Source organism: Amia ocellicauda, chromosome 4, assembly GCF_036373705.1.
Source record: "Amia ocellicauda isolate fAmiCal2 chromosome 4, fAmiCal2.hap1, whole genome shotgun sequence".
Classification (NCBI taxonomy): Eukaryota; Metazoa; Chordata; class Actinopteri; order Amiiformes; family Amiidae; genus Amia; species Amia ocellicauda.
The window spans coordinates 16,370,611-16,376,610 of NC_089853.1; the positions used below are offsets into that span (position 1 = coordinate 16,370,611).

The 6,000-nt window shown below is 39.0% G+C and overlaps 1 protein-coding gene across 1 annotated transcript in view; it reads right to left on the minus strand.

The window, feature by feature from the left end:
• The window catches only part of dusp8a (dual specificity phosphatase 8a), an 87,735-nt gene extending 82,203 nt beyond the window's left edge, over window positions 1-5,532 (minus strand). The window contains exon 1 of the mRNA XM_066701109.1: window positions 5,245-5,532. The gene's annotated coding sequence lies outside the window, so the exon portion shown is untranslated. The remainder of the gene's footprint in view (window positions 1-5,244) is intronic.
• Window positions 5,533-6,000: the final 468 nt, after the last annotated feature.

The window sequence follows — 6,000 nt, forward strand, 5'->3', positions numbered from 1 at the left end:
AACTAATGTAAAGTAGGGACATCAGGGATAGCACAAAAGACAAAGTAGGAATGTCTCATCTTCTTCTTTTATTGTATTTTTCCTCTCTGTACTGTATTGGACTTGGGATTGCCCTGTACTGAAACGTGCTTCTTTTCGAGAAAAAGGACCCCCCAAAAAAGGAAAATAAAGTCATTTTCAGGTTCTTGACTATGGAATTAATTACACCACACACAGCCTCTATTATCACATATTTTCACAATGAATATGTGGACAATAAATGAAAATAAAATAATTTTAAAATATATTTCACTTTAATGATTTTTAATATGTAAATGGTATTTATCTTTGGAAATCTGGCTCTATTTTGCAAATGAAAAAGAAAAACAGTAATTGGTTTAATTTGTTTTATTCAGAGCACAACTACTGTTTCTTAATGTAGCGTGTCAGATTAGGACTAATGTGGTAGTAATTTACATTTAGAATGAAACAAAGACAAAGAAGAAAATAAAAGACAGAAAGCCAATGACTTCGGCATTCCATTACAGAATGGCAATTCACCGGAGACATGACTGTGAATCATTTCAATTCAGCAAAAACTAGGCCCCAACACACACAGACTACAGCACATTTCAGCACTGTCTCTTGGAGGAAACCCAAGCCTAATTGACTATGGGGCAGGTAGGTCACTGCTGAGGTGTGAGTGGAGAAAGCTCTCATGGTTTCTGCTGGCACTATGCCCTCAGTATTAAATCTCCCCCTTTTTTATTTGCCTGAGCATGTTGTTTACAAACACAAATACATTTAAAAATAAAAAAACAAAACCCTCAAAATGCCATTCACTGCTTCAATGAAGACATACATTTCAGATCAGTGAGCAAAGCAATCAGCACTTCCAATCAGTCAATGTGAAGTGTGCACAAAGTGCTGCCCAGGTTCTAACCATGCAACGAACTGTTAAGGTCCATGAAAGCATCTTGTTGTTGCCCATTTATAAAAGGGAATAGAATTGCATAGCACTGATGGTTTCAAATGAACTAATTTCAGTAACATGCCTTGTGGATATGCTTGCAAATTAGTCACTTACTTGCTATTGTGTGCTGGGTTTTATTTCTGTTTTTATTGATAATCAATCTCTAATGTGCCTGGATTCATTTTCTGAATTGAGTCAATGGAGATTAAAAAATAAAAAACCAGTTCACAATCCTTCGGTGAAGCAACTATACAGGGGAGGTGTATTATTCAGTGCAGTTCTGGTTCAGCCCACGAGTTAATCAAAAAATCTAGTGTAACAGGGACTGTTTCGTGAAGCATTGCCACCAAGAAACCCATTCTAAGAAGTGCAAAACTGCTGAAACAAACAGCTGAAACAAACTCCAGGTCTCCCCTGGGATAGACTGATGCAATTTGTCAGGACACTGTACGGATCAGACTCGACAGACTGTGTTGAACTTCTTGGGAGCTCCACTCAAGAAGCAAAATAAATAGGTCCCTAGAAAATCTTTACTGGTACAATTATGGCATGCTGCGACATTGAAATGCTGCTGTGCCACAGCAATTTGTACGCATCTACCGAACAAAATAATCTTCTGCTGGATGGTTACTCAATCTTGGCTTGATGTGCTGCAGCCTAGCCCTAATGCAGTAGGCTCCTGTTTGTGAGATCTATTTAATTATGTGCTTGATTATAATGTAGATAGACATAGAAAGGCATCAATTATTCAGCAGTGTTGTAACGCCACGGGTGCACTCTCGCAGAACAATACGACATAAAACAACACCAGTGCCTGGCCAAATCACAAACGCCAGAGCGGGCTAAAGCAGACTGATCAGCACTGAATACTGCAAGACACTCATTACAGCTAAAGCTGAGCCAAGTAGCATTCAGTGAGAGTGAAAGGGAAACTCCCACTACCACACTACCTAGATGCCTGGCTAGACAGCACTGTACCCAGGGGATCAAAATAATGCTTCTATTTAAATAGGGAACATGACACTTTCTAAATGGTACTTTTCTTAGTTTTTCCACAGGACACTGTTTTCTTTACATGTTATGAAATTAAAAGACATTAGTAGTATTTAAGACAATAATTATGCCTGCATCTCTACAGACAGCAAAATAAGTACAGTTGTAACTACTTGTACTTGTACTTGTACTTGTACTTAAACTGTGTGTGAATACGAAAATCACCATTAAAACAAATGTGTTAAAAAAAACTAAATGTGTTTTAAACAGCACTGTGTAGGGATATTAGATGAAACACAGACATTGTGTTGAGAGTATTTTGAAGAGCACACATATAAATGCATGCAATGCACTGAAATTGTCATTATAATACTCCATCTACGACTTGGGCACTATCATCTGTATATAGCCATCGCACAATTCTGCAGCAGAAGGTAAGCGATCTAGAAGTTTTGACATATACAGTTATTTGCAAAATTGTGGGCACCCCTGGCCAAATTACATGTTTTGTTGATTTTCTAAGTTAAAATAAATTAACACAACCTCTGCAGCGAACAAACTTAAACTTGACACATTTCTGCAAATTTTAATGAACAGTTACTATTTATTTGCTGAATGTAACAGATTGAAAAAATAAAACCGTAAATGTGACATGTGCAAAAGTTTGGGCACCCTATCAGTCAGTACTTAGATTTCTTTTGCAGAAATCACAGCTTCCAAAACGTTTCTTGTAGCCAGCTAACAGTCTTTCTATTCTTGCTTTAGGAATTTTTTCCCACTCTTCCCTGTAGAACGCTTCTAGTTCAGAAATATTCTTAGGTCATCTTGCATGCACTGCATGTTTGAGATCTACCCACAGATTTTCAATAAAATTCACTTCCAAACCCTTAATCTTTTGTTTCTTTAAGTAGTTCATGGTTGATTTTGAGGTATGCTTTGGATCATTATCTTGTTGTAATATCCAACCTCTTTTCAGCTTCAGTTTCTTCACTCAATGTGGGAAATTAGCTTCCAGGATTTGTTGATACTTAGTAGAATCCATTCTTCCCTCTACCCGCACAATATTTCCTACCACACATCCCCAAAGCATAATAGATTCACCTTCATGCTTATCAGTTGGCAAGGTGTGCTTTTCTCCAAATGTACCGTTGGTGATTGTGACCAAATAGTTCAATTTTTACTTCAGCAGACCACAGCACTTGGTTCCAAAACGTGTCTGGCTTATTCAAGTGTTGTTTTGCATACTTCAGACTTTGACTTTTGTGATGAGATTGCAAGTAAGGTTTCCTTCTGATGAAACGCTGCACAGTGGACCGGTGCACCACTACTCCCATGCCAGCTAAACCTTCCTGCAGGTCCTTTGCAGTGATATGGGGGTTTTGCTTTGCATTCCTGACCAGTCTACGAACAGTTCTATCTGAGATTTTTCATGGTCTCCCAGATCTTGACGTCAACAGTTCCCCTTAACTTACATTTCTTAATGACATTTCAGACCATGGAAATTGCAAGCAGGAAGCATTTAGATATCTTTTTATAGCCTTCCCCTGCTTTGTAAGAGTCAATTATCTTTATTTTCTGATCCTCAATCAGCTGCTTAGAGGAGCCCATGGTTGTTGAGTGTAACACAACACCCTGAGAGGTTCAAAGAGTCAGAGAATATTATTGAAAATCTGTGGGTAGATCTCAAACATGCAGTTCATGCAAGATGACCTAAGAATATTTCTGAACTAGAAGCGTTCTGCAGGGAAGAGTGGGAAAAAATTCCTAAAGCAAGAGAATAGAAAGACTGTAAGCTGACTACAAGAAACATTTGGACGCTGTGATTTCCGCCAAAGGTTGTGTTACTAAGTACTCACTGATAGGGTGCCCAAACTTTTGTACATGCCACATTTATGGTTTTATTCAAATAAATAGTAACTGTGCATTATAATCTGCAGAAATATTACAAGTTTAAGTTTGTTCACTGCAGAGAATCAACAAACCATGGTATTTGGACAGGAGTGCCCAAACTTTTGCAAGCAACTGTATAATTACATCTGTATTATATGCTTTAATTGACCTCACAATAAAATATTTAATCCAGACAAAAAGCCTGGAAATCTAGAGCAGCAGGTGCATCAACCTAGAGCTCATTAAAGCAATTCCTGCTATTGACAGACCTACCCCACTATGCATTTTCTGAGCACAAAACACAATACAGTCAATCCTTGTAAGGTAACTACAGGGCATAAACCATTCCCACATAGTATGAACACAAGCAGCAGAGTGTGTTTTAAATGAAAACCACAAACCGACAACAAAAACAAAAATGATCTCACTTCCAAACGATAAATGCGCAAGTCGGTGTGTGTTGACATAGTTGAGTAAATAATCAGAGTGCGTCTTTAAGAAGACAAACAAACACGGAACTGTGCGTATATTTCATTCCACAGATCTTTGACAAAACAGACACAGTGCTATATTCATAATAATCTGAGGCAGAAAAATACATTACATCAATACTGCACTAGACAAATCATCATAATTATATATGTGTGTGTGTGCGTGTATGTCTACAGAGTACACCCTCTTTCAAAAATGTATACGTTGTATATATAACCATTATTATTATTAGTAGTAGTAGTATCATCGTAATACACAAGTAAGCTATGTTACACAGTGTCATATTGTAATTGAATAGTACATGCACCCCAGATGACACCGAATGAATTGCATTTATGTCGCCTTTTGAAACGGATCGATGGAACTGGAGCATTTGGAAACCACAGAAACACCAAAACGGGTTATTTTAACACCTAGAACCACCTAGAACACAAAATCAATGTAATCGCCCGCTGAGAATATGATCGAAGCCTATACGATACTATTGTAGCAGAGAGCGAAGCCTATATTCATAGTATTATACTACGTAACAGATAGCGAAGTCTATATTAATATGATGATACTATTGTAACTGAGAGCGATGACAGTCAGGTTGGTGACGAGAAGAAAGAGCAGGATCGACCTACCTTGATTACGAAATGATGAAGACGGTGTGGGAATAGGAGCCCAAACCAGAGGGGAATTGAACTAAATCATTTACAATCAGCGTGATTCATCATAGACAACATGATACCAATATCAGATGGGGGGTCGCCCGTGTTTCCTCCCCATCATTAAAATGCAGCTGTAGCCAGTACCCAGCCACAATGTACCTCTGCAGCCCACAGCACCACAACATACCGGCAAAAGCCTCCGGGATTCATAACACACACATTTACATGCGTTTAACAACTCCACATTGAAAAACATCAACTCACCTCCTTCTCCACGGTTCCTTGACGGCCGTTTCGTTAATTTCCATAGATGATGCAGCGCCTCCGCATGAGAAGCACTGCCTGTTTATATTAATATTTACAAATCGTGCTGAGTGCAGGGGGGGGACACGGCCATAGGCTGCAATGCGCTTATTGGGATAGATCACCAATGCAATGCAGGAAGGAAAAAAAATGTACATGTAATTATAAATGGTCGTTGTGTTTGGGGTGTATGGAGTGTGGTTGGGATTGGAGAGATAAGCATTTACAGGACATTAACGATCGGGGGAAACAGAAGGTGCACTTTAGAACTAAAAATGAACTAAGGATGAGGTCATGCTTCAGAAAGAAAAAATAACAGGCTGACGTCACCGGCAGCCAATCGGAGCGGGCAGCTCAGGGGCACGGTGACGTCACCCTTCTGATCCTGCAGATTAAAGGGAGACAGGGCCGCTGATGGAAGCGCTTGGTTTTAAAGGGGCCTTGCAGGAATTAAAGACATCAGTGTGCGGGACATCATCCGGGTGGAAGACTCCCAATAACTATATTGTCCGGCATCCTACTCTGTGTCACTCATGAACCATGCTCAGATTATAGCCTGGACTAGATTATAACTGGTCATTAACAGGATATATACAAAGACTAGACATAAGTAAATAGACGCCCACGTTTGAAAAAAAAAACGTATTTATATGAATGGGATTAATGCTTGGTGGTGCATTCCTTTCATGCTGGATTTATACATTATGTGGTCTAGAT